Genomic DNA, 18,602 nt, shown 5'->3' with positions numbered 1-18,602 from the left:
ATTTACAAAAAAAAATATCAACTCTATGTGTAGTTCAGAAGTTATTCACGTAAATCGCTTATGTCGCGAATAAACAAACGCACTCAATCGTACGTAAGTTCAATTTGAAAAGAGGTACCCTGGACCACTAGTACTCAAAATGAACATATCAATGTCCTGAGCAATATTTACCCCCAAAAATATCAACTCTATGTGCAGTTCAGTAGTTATTCACGTAAATCGCTTATGTCGCGAATAAACAAACGCACTCAATCATACGTAAGTTCAATTTGAAAAGAGGTACCCTTGACCACTAGTACTCAAAATGAACATATCAATGTCCTGGACAATATTTACAAAAAAAAATATCAACTCTATGTGTAGTTCAGAAGTTATTTACGTAAATCGCTTATGTCGCGAATAAACAAACGCACTTAATCGTACGTAAGTTCAATTTGAAAAGAGGTACCCTTGACCACTACTACTCAAAATGAACATATCAATGTCCTGAATAATATTTACCAAAAAAAATATCAACTCTATGTGTAGTTCAGAAGTTATTCACGTAAATCGCTTATGTCGCGAATAAACAAACGCACTCAATCATACGTAAGTTCAATTTGAAAAGAGGTACCCTTGACCACTAGTAGTCAAAATGAACATATCAATGTCCTGGACAATATTTACCCCAAAAAATATCAACTCTATGTGCAGTTCAGAAGTTATTCACGTAAATCGCTTATGTCGCGAATAAACAAACGCACTCAATCGTACGTAAGTTCAATTTGAAAAGAGGTACCCTTGACCACTAGTACTCAAAATGAACATATCAATGTCCTGAACAATATTTACCAAAAAAAATATCAACTCTATGTGTAGTTCAGAAGTTATTCACGTAAATCGCTTATGTCGCGAATAAACAAACGCACTCAATCATACGTAAGTTCAATTTGAAAAGAGGTACCCTTGACCACTACTACTCAAAATGAACATATCAATGTCCTGAATAATATTTACCAAAAAAAATATCAACTCTATGTGTAGTTCAGAAGTTATTCACGTATTCAGAAGTTATTCACGTAAATCGCTTATGTCGCGAATAAACAAACGCACTTAATCGTACGTAAGTTCAATTTGAAAACAGGTACCCTGGACCACTACTACTCAAAATGAACACATCAATGTCCTGAGCAATATTTACCAAAAAAAATATCAACTCTATGTGTAGTTCAGAAGTTATTTACGTAAATCGCTTATGTCGCGAATAAACAAACGCACTTAATCGTACGTAAGTTCAATTTGAAAACAGGTACCCTTGACCACTACTACTCAAAATGAACATATCAATGTCCTGAGCAATATTTACCAAAAAAAATATCAACTCTGTGTAGTTCAGAAGTTATTCACGTAAATTGCTTATGTCGCGAATAAACAAACGCACTCAATCATACGTAAGTTCAATTTGAAAAGAGGTACCCTGGACCACTAGTACTCAAAATGAACATATCAATGTCCTGAATAATATTTACCAAAAAAAATATCAACTCTATGTGTAGTTCAGAAGTTATTCACGTAAATCGCTTATGTCGCACATAATCAATCGTACTCAATCTAACAAATTTTTGTTCCAAAAGATCAGAACTCTGTGTATTTTTGAAGAATTATACAAAATATGCTAACTCCACATGTGAGACATTTTATAGGTACCTCACTGTTTGCTATCACAACTTACTTGAAGTTTCCATAAGGGCTTAACCCACTAATCTATGTTCAATTCAAGGGTTGTTGAACAGATGCTAAGTTTGTGTGTGAAATCACACTTAATAAAGTTTTATGTCATCAAATTATTTATATGTAATTGTATCGTCATTCTTAATCTTTTTTAACTTTACATAGTGGTTCTTGTGTAGACATGGGGGTCAGTGGGTGCTCTCGTCCGCTGTCCCGACCGCCTTTACAAAGACCGCATGGACCATGGCTCATCCCAACTGAACGCCCGACCTCCTCAACAGTGGGTGGAACACTACTCAGACAACAGAGGGTGAGGGAATCACAATATTAGGTCTTTCTTGGATCTCCAAACAATTAATGGCATATATCACACAACCAGCAAAACACAAAATGTAACAGGCAACAGTTTCTCACCCTTCCACTGGCTCACCAGGGATTATAATATCCGTTCATCAGAGCTTCCAGGGCTACTTACTCCAAGCCAGCAGCACCCTGCTTTCGGCGGGCACCCACCGAGAACGGAATAATGCCAGATTTAGGAAGCTGACTGAGTACCGCAAATTCTGTAGTCAGGTGACTGGATTGTCCCAAGCTGTATACCATCCTTATGTAGTCTTTGATATCTCAGCCGAATCCTTGCATTTGGTGCTGAAGTCCATGTAGTCTTATAATCCATGTTCGGTTATGGCCTGCCAATCGGATCCGCAAATCAAAAATTGGTACCATGCAGCAAGAGAGACTTGGTCACTGGACAGTCCTTCTATACCCCTGATCTCTCAATTCAGACTTGGGGCTTCATGATTGGTGGAATAAGAGTGTGCTAGATTGGCTAGATTCCAAGCCGCAAACATAATATCCTTAGTACTAATGGTGTCTAAAGGTACTGTCACACTAGACGATATCGCTAGCGATCCGTGACGTTGCAGCGTCCTCGCTAGCGATATCGTCCAGCGTGACAGGCAGCAGCGATCAGGCCCCTGCTGGGAGATCGCTGGTCGGGGAAGAAAGTCCAGAACTTTATTTCGTCGCTGGACTCCCCGTAGACATCGCTGAATCGGCGTGTGTGACACCGATTCAGCGATGTCTTCGCTGGTAACCAGGGTAAACATCGGGTAACTAAGCGCAGGGCCGCGCTTAGTAACCCGATGTTTACCCTGGTTACCATCCTAAAAGTAAAAAAACAAACACTACATACTTACCTACAGCCGTCTGTCCTCCAGCGCTGTGCTCTGCACTCCTCCTGCTCTGGCTGTGAGCGTCGGTCAGCCGGAATGCAGAGCGGTGACGTCACCGCTCTGCTTTCTGGCTGCCCGGCGCTCACAGCCAGACCAGAGAAGCAGAGCGCCGAGGACAGACGGCTGAAGGTAAGTATGTAGCGTTTGTTTTTTTACTTTTTAGGATGGTAACCAGGGTAAACATCGGGTTACTAAGCGCGGCCCTGCGCTTAGTTACCCGATGTTTACCCTGGTTACCGGGGACCTCGGGATCGTTGGTCGCTGGAGAGCTGTCTGTGTGACAGCTCTCCAGCGACCAAACAGCGACGCTGCAGCGATCCGGATCGTTGTCGGTATCGCTGCAGCGTCGCTATGTGTGACGGTACCTTAACAGAGATGAGATAGAGTCAGCTAATTTACATAGAATCGAGCAATACAATGAAAGGTTAGCATAATTGATTTATCTGAGTCTGTGACCTTCCCTGGCAAAGGTAATTACATGAGTCAACAGGAACTGTAAACCTACACTCCTAAAGGTAACGTCACACTGAGCAACTTTTGAATGAGAATGACAGCGATCCGTGACGTTACTTAGTTAGGTAACGTTCACATTAGCGTTTCCCGACGCTGCGTCGGGAAACGCTGTGGCGACGCATGCGTCATGTGCCCCTATATTTAACATGGGGGGCGCGTGGACATGCGTTGTGCTGCGTTGTGCGACGCATGCGTTTTTTTTGCCGCAAGCGTTGGGCGCAGAAAACGCAACAAGTTGCATTTTTCTTGCGTCCAAATTTCGGCAAAAAAGGACACATGCGTTGCAAAACGCGTTTTTGCGTGCGTTTTGGTGTGTTTTTATTTGCGTTGTGCGTTGCGTCGCAAATGTGAAACGTAGCCTTACATAGTTACATAGTTATTAAGGTTGAAGGAAGACTATAAGTCCATCTAGTTCACCCCATAGCCTAACCTAACATGCCTGAACATGTTGATCCAGAGGAAGGCAAAAAAAAACCATGTGGCAAAGAGTAAGCTCCACATTGGGGAAAAAAATTCCTTCACGACTCCACATACGGCAATCAGACTAGTTCCCTGGATCAACACCCTATCAAGGAATCTAGTGTATATACCCTGTAACATTATACTTTTCCAGAAAGGTATCCAGTTCCCTCTTAAATTTAAGTAATGAATCACTCATTACAACATCATACGGCAGAGAGTTCCATAGTCTCACTGCTCTTACAGTAAAGAATCCGCGTCTGTTATTATGCTTAAACCTTTTTTCCTCCAAACGCAGAGGATGCAACCTTGTCCCGGTTTCAGGTCTATGATTAAAAAGATCATCAGAAAGGTCTTTGTACTGTCCCCTCATATATTTATACATTTAAATAAGATCACCCCTTAGTCTTCGTTTTTCCAAACTAAATAGCCCCAAGTGTAATAACCTATCTTGGTATTGCAGACCCCCCAGTCCTCTAATAATCTTGGTCGCTCTTCTCTGCACCCGCTCTAGTTCAGCTATGTCTTTCTTATACACCGGAGACCAGAACTGTGCACAGTATTCTAAGTGTGGTCGAACTAGTGACTTGTATAGAGGTAAAATTATGTTCTCCTCATGAGCATCTATGCCCCTTTTAATGCATCCCATTATTTTATTTGCCTTTGTAGCAGCTGCCTGACACTGGCCACTGAATATGAGTTTGTCATCCACCCATACACCCAGGTCTTTTTCATTGACAGTTTTGCCCACAGTTTTAGAATTAAGCACATACCGTATATACTCGAGTATAAGCCGAGATTTTCAGCCCAAAATTTTGGGCTGAAAGTGCCCCTCTCGGCTTATACTCGAGTCACGGTGGGCGGCAGGGTCGGCGGGTGAGGAGGAGAGGGCGCTGAGGCATAGTTACCTAGTCCTGGCGGTCCTGACGCTCCCCCCGCCTGTCCCACGGTCTTCGGTGCTGCAGTTCTTCCCCTGTTCCGCGGTCACGTGGGACCGCTGATTAGAGAAATGAATATGTGGCTCCACCTCCCATAGGGGTGGAGCCGCATATTCATTTCTCTAATCAGCAGTGCCGGTGACCGCTGATAGAGGAAGAGGCTGCGGCACCGAAGACCAACTGTCCGAGGGAAGGAGCGGGACGCCGGGAGCAGGTAAGTATCGCATATTCACCTGTCCGCGTTCCACACACCGGGCGCCGTTCTGTCTTCGCGTCCTCTTGCTCTGACTGTGCAGGTCAGAGGGCGCGATGACGCATATAGTGTGCGCGCCGCCCTCTGCCTGATCAGTCAGAGCGGAGAGACGCCGGGACCGGACGCCAGGAGCTGCAAGCAGCGAGGTGAGTATGGCTTTTTTTTTTATTGCAGGAGCAGCAGCAATGGCACAGCTTTCTATGGCACATCAATGGGGCAATAATGAACGGCGCAGAGCACTATATGGCAGCTATGGGGCAATAATGAACGGTGCAGAGCACTATATGGCAGCTATGGGGCAATAATGAATGGCGCAGAGCACTATATGGCACAGCTATGGGGCAATAATGAACGGCGCAGAGCACTATATGGCACAGCTATGGGGCAATAATGAACGGCGCAGAGCACTATATGGCAGCTATGGGGCAATAATGAACGGCGCAGAGCACTATATGGCAGCTATGGGGCAATAATGAATGGCGCAGAGCACTATATGGCACAGCTATGGGGCAATAATGAATGGCACAGAGCACTATATGGCACAGCTATGGGGCAATAATGAATGGTGCAGAGCACTATATGGCAGCTATGGGGCAATAATGAATGGCGCAGAGAACTATATGGCACATCAATGGGGCAATAATGAATGGTGCAGAGCACTATATGGCAGCTATGGGGCAATAATGAACGGCGCAGAGCACTATATGGCAGCTATGGGGCAATAATGAATGGCGCAGAGCACTATATGGCACATCAATGGGGCAATAATGAACGGCGCAGAGCACTATATGGCAGCTATGGGGCAATAATGAACGGTGCAGAGCACTATATGGCAGCTATGGGGCAATAATGAACGGCGCAGAGCACTATATGGCAGCTATGGGGCAATAATGAACGGCGCAGAGCACTATATGGCAGCTATGGGGCAATAATGAATGGCGCAGAGCACTATATGGCAGCTATGGGGCAATAATAAATTGCGCAGAGCACTATATGGTAGCTATGGGGCAATAATGAACGGCGCAGAGCACTATATGGCAGCTATGGGGCAATAATGAACGGTGCAGAGCACTATATGGCAGCTATGGGGCAATAATGAACGGCGCAGAGCAATATACGGCACAGCTATGGGGCAATAATGAACGGTGCAGAGCACTATATGGCACAGCTATGGGGCAATAATGAATGGTACAGAGCACTATATGGCACAGCTTTCTATGGTACATCTATGGGGCAATAATAAACGGTGCAGAGCACTATATGGCACAGCTATGGGGCCATAATGAACGGTATGGAGCATCTATTTTTATTTTTGAAATTCACTGGTAGCTGCTGCATTTTCCACCCTAGGCTTATACTCGAGCCAATAAGTTTTTCTAGTTTTTTGTGGCAAAATTAGGGGGGGTCGGCTTATACTCGGGTCGGCTTATACTCGAGTATATATGGTACTTATACATCTTATTACTTCTACCCAAGTGCATGACCTTACATTTATCCCCATTAAAGCTCATTTGCCATTTATCAGCCCAAGCTTCTAGTTTACATAAATCATCCTGTAATATAAAATTGTCCTCCTCTGTATTGATTACCCTGCAGAGTTTAGTGTCATCTGCAAATATTGAAATTCTACTCTGAATGCCCCCTACAAGGTCATTAATAAATATGTTAAAAAGAAGAGGGCCCAATACTGACCCCTGTGGTACCCCACTGCTAACCGCTACCCAGTCCGAGTGTGCTCCATTAATAAACACCCTTTGTTTCCTATCCCTGAGCCAGCTCTTAACCCACTTGCACATATTTTCCCCTATCCCCATTATTCTCATTTTATGTATCAACCTTTTGTGTGGCACCATATCAAAAGCTTTTGAAAAGTCCATATACACTACGTCCACTGGGTTCCCTTTGTCCAGTAAGGAACTTACCTCTTCATAGAAATTGATCAGATTAGTCTGACATGAACGGTCCTTAGTAAACCCGTGCTGATACTGGGTCATGAGGTTATTCCTCTTCAGATACTCCAGTATAGCGTCCCTTAGAATGCCCTCCAGGATTTTACCCACAGTAGAGGTTAAGCTTACTGGCCTATAATTTCCAAGTTCAGTTTTTGTCCCCTTTTTGAATATTGGCACCACATTTGCTATACGCCAGTCCTGTGGTACAGACCCTGTTATTATGGAGTCTTTAAAGATTAAAAATAATGGTCTATCAATGACTGTACTTAATTCCTGCAGTACTCGAGGGTGGATCCCATCCGGGCCCGGAGATTTGTAAATTTTAGTGATTTTTAGACGCCGCCGCACTTCCTGCTGGGTTAAGCAGGTGACATTTAATTGGAAATTTTTATCACTAGACATTTTGTCTGCCATGGGATTTTCTTGTGTAAATACTGATGAAAAAAAGTCATTTCGCATATTGGCTTTTTCCTCATCCTCATCCAACATCTCACCCAGACTATTTTTAAGGGGGCCAACACTATCATTTTTTAGTTTCTTACTATTTATGTAGTTAAAGAATATTTTAGGATTATTTTTACTCTCTCTGGCAATGAGTCTCTCTGTCTCAATCTTTGCTGCCTTGATTTGCTTTTTACAGAATTTATGTAATTTTCTGTATTTATTTAATGCCTCCTCACTACCTACTTCCTTTAATTCTCTAAATGCTTTCTTTTTGTCCCTTATTGCGCCCCTTACAGCTCTATTTAGCCATATTGGTTTCCTCCTATTTCTAGTATGTTTATTCCCATACGGTATATATTGTGCACAGGTCCTATCCAGGATGCTAATAAATGTCTCCCATTTTCTTTGTGTATTTTTGTGTCTCAGGATATCTGTTGTGAATTCAGCTTTTGGGCTCCCTCCGGTGGTTGTAGAGGGTAATGCAGTTATGCCTGGACTGCAGGAGTGGACAGGTGTATCTACTAATTGCAAAACTGACTGGGGTATATAGCTTTTCTGGATCCTTTAGTCAGTGCCAGTTGTCCATTGTTCTGGAAGGATTCACTTCCCTGCTGGTCCCTCCAGTTTGCTGTGCTTTTCTACTAAGATAAGTCCTGCTTGGTTTTTTCTGTCCACCTGCAGTGGACTTTATAGTTCTGTGCATTTTTCGTGTTTTTGTTTTGTCCAGCTTAGTCTGTGAAGGATTTTTTGCAGCCTAGATATTTCTCTGGAGATGCAGATATACCCCCTATGTCTTTAGTCAGATGTGGTGATCCGTATTTTTTGCGGTGGATATTTTTTAGTGTTTTTGTACTGACCGCATAGTACTCTGTTCTTATCTTTCTTTTTAGCTAGTATGGCCTCCTATGCTAAAATCTGATTTCATATCTGCGTATGTTATTTCCCTCTCCTCTCACAGTCAATATTTGTGGGGGGCTATCTCCTCCTTTGGGGATTTTCTCTGAGGCAAGATAGGTTTCCTGTTTCTGCCTTTAGGGGTAGTTAGATCTTAGGCTGTGCCGAGGGGTCTAGGGAGTGTTAGGTACCCCCCATGGCTACTTCTAGTTGCGCTGCTAGTTCAGGGTTTGCGGTCAGTACAGGGACCACCTTCTCCAGAGTCCGTCTCATGCTGCTCCTAGGCCACCAGATCATAACAGATATCGTCCCAGTTAATTGCACCAAGATCCTTTCTCATCCGTTGGAAATTTGCCCTCCTGAAGTTTAGTGTCCTTGTAACCCCTCTACCACACATCTTATTAAAGGATACATGAAAACTTATTATTTTGTGATCACTATTCCCCAAGTGACCCCCAACCCTTATATTTGCTATGCGGTCTGGCCTGTTGGTTAATATTAGGTCTAGCAGTGCCCCCCTTCTTGTTGGGTCCTGAACCAGTTGTGAAAGGTAATTGTCTCTCATAGTTGTCAGACACCGATTACCTTTGCTGGAACTGCAGGTAACTGTTCCCCAATCTATTTCAGGGTAGTTGAAGTCCCCCATAATAATGACTTCTCCTTGAGTCGCAGCTTCCTCTATTTGCTTTACAAGGATATTCTCCATTGCTTCCATTATTTTTGGAGATTTATAACAAACCCCTATCAGTAATTTATTATTTTTTCCCCCTCCCCTTATCTCCACCCACAGGGATTCTACATTTTCATTAAATTCGCCTATATTATCACGCAGGATGGGTTTTAAGGACGATTTTACATATAGACACACCCCACCCCCTCGCTTATCTGTACGGTCATTTCTGAACAGGCTATAGCCCTGCAAGTTAACAGCCCAGTCATGGCTCTCATCCAGCCACGTTTCAGATATCCCCACCATGTCATCATTATGCTCCAACAACACTAGTTCTAATTCATCCATTTTGTTGGCGAGGCTTCTGGCATTAGTATACATACATTTTATGTATCTCTCTGCACCTCTATTCTTTCTTAAATTATTAACTGTTCTAACCCCACCCCCCATGCCACCGCCACCCCCAACTTCCTTTTTTGTGCCCAGGTCTCTGTCTGCACTATCTTCCCCTCCTATAAAATGAATACCCCCCCCCCCCAATTCCTAGTTTAAACACTCCTCCAACCTTCTAGCCATTTTCTCCCCCAACACAGCTGCACCCTCCCCATTGAGGTGCAACCCTGGATAGCGATCTCGTTGTGTTTGACACGCAGCAGCGATCAGGATCCTGCTGTGACATCGTTGGTCGGAGCAGAAAGGCCAGAACTTTATTTCGTCGCTGGATCTCCCTCAGACATCGCTGAATCGGCGTGTGTGACGTCTCCACTATGCGTTAAACATCTGGACGCTGCCGGTTTGATGCTGCTGCTCTATGCAGCGTCAAACCCGCAGCTTTTCCTGACTGTGGAAACACAGCCTAAGCTACATAAAGATATACCAAAAAAAAAAATTGTGATGTCATTTCTTGTCCAACCTCTTCATTTACATAATCCATTGACGAATAATGTTTACACACAGAGATAGATGATAGATATAATAGATAGATAGATCTATAGATAGATAATAGATATATCTATAGATAGATAATACCAAGCCCAATGTTTAGTAATAAATATAATAAAATGGTATATAAAGAGTTAGGCCGGGATCACACATGCGAGAAACTCGGACGAGCCTCGCATCTTAATACCCGGCACTGCTGACAGCACTCGTGAGCAGAGCGTGCTGTTGCATGTATTTCTATGCATCCGCATGCTCCACTCCTTAGTGCCGGCGACAGTGCCGGGTATGAAGATGCGAGACTTAAATAAAGACACACACACACACACAAAATCTGCGTTAGGCCAGGGTAACACTTGCAAGAAACTCACATGAGTCTCGCACCTCAATACCCGGCACTGCTGCCGGCACTCGGGACCGGAGTGTGCGGCTGCATGTATTTCTATGTAGCTGAATGCTCCAGGCCCGAGTGCTGGCGGTAGTGAAGGGTATTGAGGCGAGAGACTCGTGTGAGTTTCTCGCAAGTGGGACCCCGGCCTTGAAAGAAATATGTTTAATTAAAAAAAAAATGAAAAAAAAAAAAATTGCGCCAGTGAGGGAAAGCCAGCGACTGGGGGACCAATGTTTGTAGCCTGGGAATGGGTTAATAACCATAGATCTTTCCAGGCTATTAATATCAGCCCGCAGCTGTATATTTAGCCTTTACTGGCTATAAAAATAGGGGGACCCTCCAAAAAAAATGACGTTGGGGTCCCCCTATAATTTATAGCCAGAAAGGCTACGCAGACAGCTGCGGGCTGATATTCATAGCCTAGAGAGGGACCATGGATATTGGCCCCTCCTGGCTGCAAATACCAGCCCGCAGCAGCCCCATAAATGACGCATCTGTAAGATGCACCAATTCTGGCACTTAGCCCCTCTCTTCCCACTCGCGAGTAGCGGTTGGATATGGGGTAATAAGGGGTTAATGTCACCTTGCTATTGTAAGGTGACATTAAGTCGGATTAATAATCGAGAGGCGTCAATAAGACACCTATCCATTATTAATCCTAGAGTAGTGAAAGAGTTAAAAACAAAATAAAGACACAGCGAGAAAAAAGTATTTTAGTATTATTAATTTAACCATACTTACCATACTTCAGCGCCTGCAAAAAACGTAAAATAATAAACCATATACTCCCTGCCCGACGCAGTCCAATTAATAACGAGTGTCCCACGATGATCTCCCCCATAGAACAGTGACATCTGGTGATGTCACTGCTCTAGAGGACCTCCAGAGACACACTGACAGGAGACAATGGCTCCTGCAGTGCATCACTGAGAGATTACTGTAGTTCACTGGTTTCCCTTTTTCCAAAAGCTGCGTGGGAACTTTCTCACAGCAATGCCAAAAGTGAGACTAGGGACTATATTTTACAGTGGCGGAGGAATACAGTGCGGAAGGATACCTTCCTCCCGTCATTGTATTCCTGGAGCCCCTAGAGAGTGGTCTCATCAGCTGATGCTGCTGCTCTCCACGGGAGATCGTCGTGGGACACTCGTGGATTTCTTTGGACAGGGAGTATATTGTTAGTTTGTTATTTTAATATTTTTGTACAGATGACACTGGCTTCGGGGAACAAAGTGACAAGTGATGGTGAGTATGTACTCTATGTTATATGTACTGTATGCCTATATGTATGTAATCTATGAATGTATTGTATGTATGTAGTATGTATCTAGTATGTATGTTGTATGTATGTGGTATGTTGTATGTATGTAGTATGTTGTATGTATGTTGCATGTATGTATGTAGTATGTTGTATGTAGTATGTATGTTGTATGAATGTGGAATGTTGTATGTATGTAGTATGTTGCATGTATGTTGAATGTATGTGATATGTTGTATGTATGTTGTATGTATGTAGTATGTTGTATGTATGTGGTATGCATGTATATAGTATGTATGTATGTAGTATGTTGTATGTTTGTAGTATGTATGTTTGTGGTTTTTTTTTTTTTTCACAATCCACACATTAGCCGGATGATGGGACTACTACTGTCCCATCATTGGCTAATGTGTCAATCACTGTCATGTAGCAGGCATAGCCGATGGAACTTGTCGTACCATCGGACGATGGCTGAACAAAGACACAAAGACTCCCGGCAGGCCCGCACAGACCCCCGAGAGGCCCGTACAGACCCCTGGGAGGCCCACAAAGACCTCCGAGAGGCCCGTACAGACCCCCGGCAGGCCCGCACAGACCCCCGACGGTCACACACAGACCCCGCCCGCACACACAGACACGCAGTCTCCGCCCACTTTCCATTATAGTGCATCATGACATCATTTGAGCAGCCAATCTCAGCCATGCCATTAGTTAACATGGCTAACATGCCTAACAGGATGTGCCCACACTTCTTAGGATCCTCATTGGCTGAATAGAATAAAACTGGCTCATTGCATTATGGGAACTTCCGATTCCGGTATTCAATATTGTAAAAGTATTGGAACTCAGTATCGGAACTCTGATACAGCGAATATCGGCCGATACCAGATATTGCAGTATCGGAATGCTGGAAACAAAGATCACTGTCTGAAGTGCAATGGACAGTGAGCTTATTTGTCTATAAGAAGACATTAGATGTCATGGCGTGGTGTGGTTATTTTTACATTTAACATTGATAGAAAACAAAAACAAGTATGTTTCCAAATGAATAACACTCTACTCTTTGTGCAAATTTATAACCTGTGATTTAAGGTATATCCTTTAACATATTCAACAAACAATGTAATAAACATAGAAAGCAGATTGAACTATCTTCCCCTAAGAAATAAGTCAAATTAATTAATTTCACAAATGACCAATTGAGACCCAAAGATTATTATTCTGTGCCATTTATCATTTTCATGGAAACATACTTGGGTTACTTAGGAAATTAAAAAAACATTCTAATGGACAATGACAGACACAACACTTAATTTGTTTTCATGAAATCTCAATTTTGTATTACCAAGCTAACCAGGTGATTTATATTTTTATTACGTGTTCAGAGTGGCATAGGTGTGTAATATTTTAATGTAAGTGTATGTAATGTTTTTTTTTAAGTGCTCAGTGTGCCACATTAGGGTTATAATTTAAATGTAAGTGCATGTAATGTTATTACGTCACCTTTACAATGGACAACATTCCCTATCACAAAGACTATAAACATGACAACAGACCACACATATTTTCATGCCTAAAGGTACCTTCACACTGAACGATATCGCTAGCGATCCGTGACGTTGCAGCGTCCGGGCTAGCGATATCGTTGAGTTTGACAGGCAGCAGCAATCAGGATCCTGCTGTGATATCGTTGGTCGGAGCTAGAAGGCCAGAACTTTATTTCGGCGCTGGACTCCCTGCAGACATCGCTGAATTGGCGTGTGTGACGCCGATTCAGCGATGTCTTCACTGGTAACCAGGGTAAACATCGGGTTACTAAGCGCAGGGCCACGCTTAGTAACCCGATGTTTACCCTGGTTACCAGCGTAAAAGTAAAAAAAAACAAACACTACATACTTACATTCCAGTGTCTGTCCTCCGGCGCTGTGCTTCTCTGCACTGTGAGCGCCGGCCAGCCGGAAAGCAGAGCACAGCGGTGACGTCACCGCTCTGCTTTCCGGCTGGCGTTCACAGTCAGTGTAGGAAAGCACAGTGCCGGAGGACAGACAGCGGAAGGTAAGTATGGAGTGTTTTTTTTTTTTTTACTTTTACGCTGGTAACCAGTGTAAACATCGGGTTACTAAGCGCGGCCCTGCGCTTAGTAACCCGATGTTTACCCTGGTTACCAGGGGACCGGCATCGTTGGTCGCTGGAGAGCTGTCTGTGTGACAGCTCTCCAGCGACCAAACAGCGACGCTGCAGCGATCGGGATCGTTGTCTGGATCGCTGCAGCGTCGCTAAATGTGACGGTACCTTAAGCCAACTAGAACGCCAATCATACAACCCTGATGCAAGATAGCCACACAAATTTATGCCCTGCAATAGCTAACATGCACGTTGTAACGTTTCGTAAACTCAAACCTGTTAGTTCAACGATGGGTATAGACTCAACCAATGAGTCATAACTAAAGTCTCTTATCTGCCTTTTAAAAATCTTAATGTGCCTATGGCTGCTCTTCGTACATCAAAACATTCCTAAAGGTACCTTCACACTAAACGATATCGCTAGCGATCCGTGACGTTGCAGCGCCCTGGCTAGCGATATCGTTTAGTGTGACACGCAGCAGTGATCAGGATCCTGCTGTGATGTCGTTGGTCGGGGCTAGAGGGCCAGCACTTTATTTCGTCGCTGGCTCTCCCGCTGACATCGCTGTATCGGCGTGTGTGACACCGATTCAGCGATGTCTTCGCTGGTAACCAGGGTAAACATCGGGTTACTAAGCGCAGGGCCGCGCTTAGTAACCCGATGTTTACCCTGGTTACCATCCTATAAGTAAAAAAAACAAACGCTACATACCTACCGCTGTCTGTCCCCGGCGCTGTGCTTCTCTGAACTGGCTGTGAGCACAGCGGCCGGAAAGCAGAGCGGTGACGTCACCGCTCTGTTTTCCGGCTGCCCGGCGCTCACAGCCAGAGCAGAGAAGCAGAGCGCTGAAGACAGACAGCGGTAAGTAAGTATGTAGCGTTTGTTTTTTTTACTTATAGGATGGTAACCAGGGTAAACATCGGGTTACTAAGCGCGGCCCTGCGCTTAGTTACCCGATGTTTACCCTGGTTACCGGCATCGTTGGTCGCTGGAGAGCGGTCTGTGTGACAGCTCTCCAGCGACCAAACAGCGACGCTGCAGCGATCCGGATCGTTGTCTGTATCGCTGCAGCGTCGCTTAGTGTGAAGGTACCTTTAGCCAACAACCTAAAAATTTTATGCGCATTAAAATTATCCACTGTGTTTAAAATGCATGAATGTTCCACTTTTCACAATGACACAACTCACTTTAGTTGCATTTCATAGATATTACAAGGATTGGTAACAAATAAAATGTATGTCTAATAATCAGTTTACTAAAACCATACTACTAAATCAACAACCTTGATCAGGTACATAAAACTTAATAATCCACATATTTTGAAATTATTGTCAGTGACATGAATTTAATAAACATTTATAATATGTATACTTTCTAATATTATTATAAATTAATTTCACATAATTTGTGCATATAATACATAGACTATGAATATCTATTTGAAGCACTACTTCCTTGCACACTAGTTGACAAGATGATACTTGTCAACAATATTTATACATACACTGTAGCAGTTTCGTATTAAGACAAAAATTTTAAAGCAAGACCTCCAATATCTAACCTTTTTGAGATATCAAAACAAAAATTATTCAAAAAATTTACATTAACCCCTTCATGACCCAGCCTATTTTGACCTTAAAGACCTGGCCGTTTTTTCCAATTCTGACCAGTGTCCCTTTATGAGGTAATAACTCAGGAACGCTTCAATGGATCCTAGCGGTTCTGAGAATGTTTTTTCGTGACATATTGGGCTTCATGTTAGTGGTAAATTTAGGTCAATAAATTCTGTGTTTATTTGTGATAAAAACAGAAATTTGGCGAAAATTTTGAAAATTTCGCAATTTTCACATTTGGAATTTTTATTCTGTTAAACCAGAGAGTTATGTGACACAAAATAGTTAATAAATAACATTTCCCACATGTTTACTTTACATCAGAACAATTTTGGAAACAAAATTTTTTTTTGCTAGGAAGTTATAAGGGTTAAAATTTGACCAGCGATTTCTCATTTTTACAACGAAATTTACAAAACCATTTTTTTTAGGGACCACCTCACATTTGAAGTCAGTTTGAGGGGTCTATATGGCTGAAAATACCCAAAAGTGACACCAGTCTAAAAACTGCACCCCTCAAGGTGCACAAAACCACATTCAAGAAATGTATTAACCCTTCAGGTGCTTCACAGCAGCAGAAGCAACATGGAAGGAAAAAATGAACATTTAACTTTTTAGTCACAAAAATGATTTTTAGCAACAATTTTTTTATTTTCTCAATGGTAAAAGGAGAAACTGAACCACGAAAGTTGTTGTCTAATTTGTCCTGAGTACGCTGATACCTCATATGTGGGGGTAAACCACTGTTTGGGCGCACGGCAGGGCTTGGAAGGGAAGGAGCGCCATTTGACTTTTTGAATGAAAAATTGGCTGCACTCTTTAGCGGACACCATGTCACATTTGGAGAGCCCCCGTGTGCCTAAAAATTGGAGCTCCCCCACAAGTGACCCCATTTTGGAAACTAGACGCCCCAAGAAACTTATCTAGATGCATAGTGAGCACTTTAAACCCCCAGGTGCTTCACAGAAGTTTATAACGCAGAGCCATGAAAATAAAAAATAATTTTTATTTCCTCAAAAATGATTTTTTAGCCTGGAATTTCCTATTGTGCCAACGGTAATAGGAGAAATTGGACCACAAATGTTGTTGTTCAGTTTGTCCTGAGTACGCAGATACCCCATATGTGGGGGTAAACCACTGTTTGGGCGCACGGCAGGGCTCGGAAGGGAAGGCACGCCATTTGGCTTTTTAAATGGAAAATTAGCTCTAATCATTAGCGGACACCATGTCGCGTTTGGAGAGCCCCTGTGTGCCTAAACATTGGAGATCCCCCACAAATGACCCAATTTTGGAAACTAGACCCCCAAAGGAACTAATTTAGATGTGTGGTGAGCACTTTGAACCCTCAAGTGCTTCACAGAAGTTTATAACGCAGAGCCATGAAAATAAAAAAAAATTTTCTTTCCTCAAAAATGATTTTTTAGCCCGCAATTTTTTATTTTCCCAAGGGTAACAGGAGAAATTTGACCCCAAAAGTTATTGTCCAGTTTCTCCTGAGTACGCTGATACCCCATATGTGGGGGTAAACCACTGTTTGTGCACATGCTGGGGCTCGGAAGTGAAGTAGTAACGTTTTGAAATGCAGACTTTGATGGAATGCTCTGCGGGCGTCACGTTGCGTTTGCAGAGCCCCTGATGTGGCTAAACAGTAGAAACCCCCCACAAGTGACCATTTTGGAAACTAGACCCCCCAAGGAACTTATCTAGATATGTGGTGAGCACTTTGAACCCCTAAGTGCTTCACAAACGTTTACAACGCAGAGCCGTGAAAATAAAAAATCATTTTTCTTTCCTCAAAAATGATGTTTTAGCAAGCAATTTTTTATTTTCTCAAGGGTTACAGGAGAAATTGGACCCCAGTAATTGTTGTGCAGTTTGTCCTGAGTATTCTGGTACCCCATATGTGGGGGTAAACCACTGTTTGGGAACACGTCGGGGCTCGGAAGTGAGGGAGCACCATTTGACTTTTTGAATAAAAGATTGGCTGGAATCAATGGTGGCGCCATGTTGCGTTTGGAGACCCCCTGATGTGCCTAAACAGTGGAAACCCCTCAATTCTAACTCCAACACTAACCCCAACACACCCCTAACCCTAATCCCAACTGTAGCCATAACCCTAATCACAACCCTAACCCGAACACACCCCTAACCCTTATCCCAAATGTAGCCGTAACCCTAACCCCAACACACCCCTAACCACAACCCTAACCCCAACACACCCCTAACCACAACCCTAATTCCAACCCTAACCCTAAGGCTATGTGCCCACGTTGCGGATTCGTGTGAGATTTTTCAGCACCATTTTTGAAAAATCCGCGGGTAAAAGGCACTGCGTTTTACCTGCGGATTTATCGTGGATTGCCAGTGTTTTTTCTGCGGATTTCACCTGCGGATTCCTATTGAGGAACAGGTGTAAAACGCTGGCGGAATCCGCACAAAGAATTGACATGCTGCGGAAAATTCAACGCAGCGTTTCCGCGTGGTATTTTCCGCACCATGGGCACAGCGGATTTGGTTTTCCATATGTTTACATGGTACTGTAAACCTGATGGAACACTGCTGCGGATCCGCAGCCAAATCCGCACCGTGTGCACATAGCCTAATTCTAAAGGTATGTGCACACGCTGCGGAAAACGCTGCGGATCCGCAGCAGTTTCCATTGAGTTTACAGTTCAATGTAAACCTTTGGGAAACAAAAATCTCTGTACACATGCTGCAGAAAAACTGCACGGAAACGCAGCGGTTTACATTCCGCAGCATGTCACTTCTTTCTGCGGATTCCGCAGTGGTTTTACAACTGCTCAATAGAAAATCGCAGTTGTAAAACTGCAGTGAAATGTGCAGAAAAACCGCGGTAAATCTGCGATAAATCCACAGCGGTTTAGCACTGCGGATTTATCAAATCCGCTGCGGAAAAATCCGCAGAGGACCAGAATACGTGTGCACATACCGTACCCTAACCATAACCCTAACTCCAGCCTTAGTGGGAAAAAAAAAAATAAATTATTTATTTTATTATTGTCCCTACCTATGGGGGTGACAAAGGGGGGGGGGGTCATTTACTGTTTTTTTTTATTTTGATCACTGTGATAGGTTTTATCACAGTGATCAAAATTCACATTGGAACAAATCTGCCGGTCGGCAGATTCGGCGGGCGCACTGCGCATGCGCCTGCCATTTTGGAAGATGGCGGCGCCCAGAAAAGAAG

Source organism: Ranitomeya imitator, chromosome 1 (assembly GCF_032444005.1).
Source record: "Ranitomeya imitator isolate aRanImi1 chromosome 1, aRanImi1.pri, whole genome shotgun sequence".
Classification (NCBI taxonomy): domain Eukaryota; kingdom Metazoa; phylum Chordata; class Amphibia; order Anura; family Dendrobatidae; genus Ranitomeya; species Ranitomeya imitator.
This window is presented reverse-complemented; position numbering follows the sequence as displayed.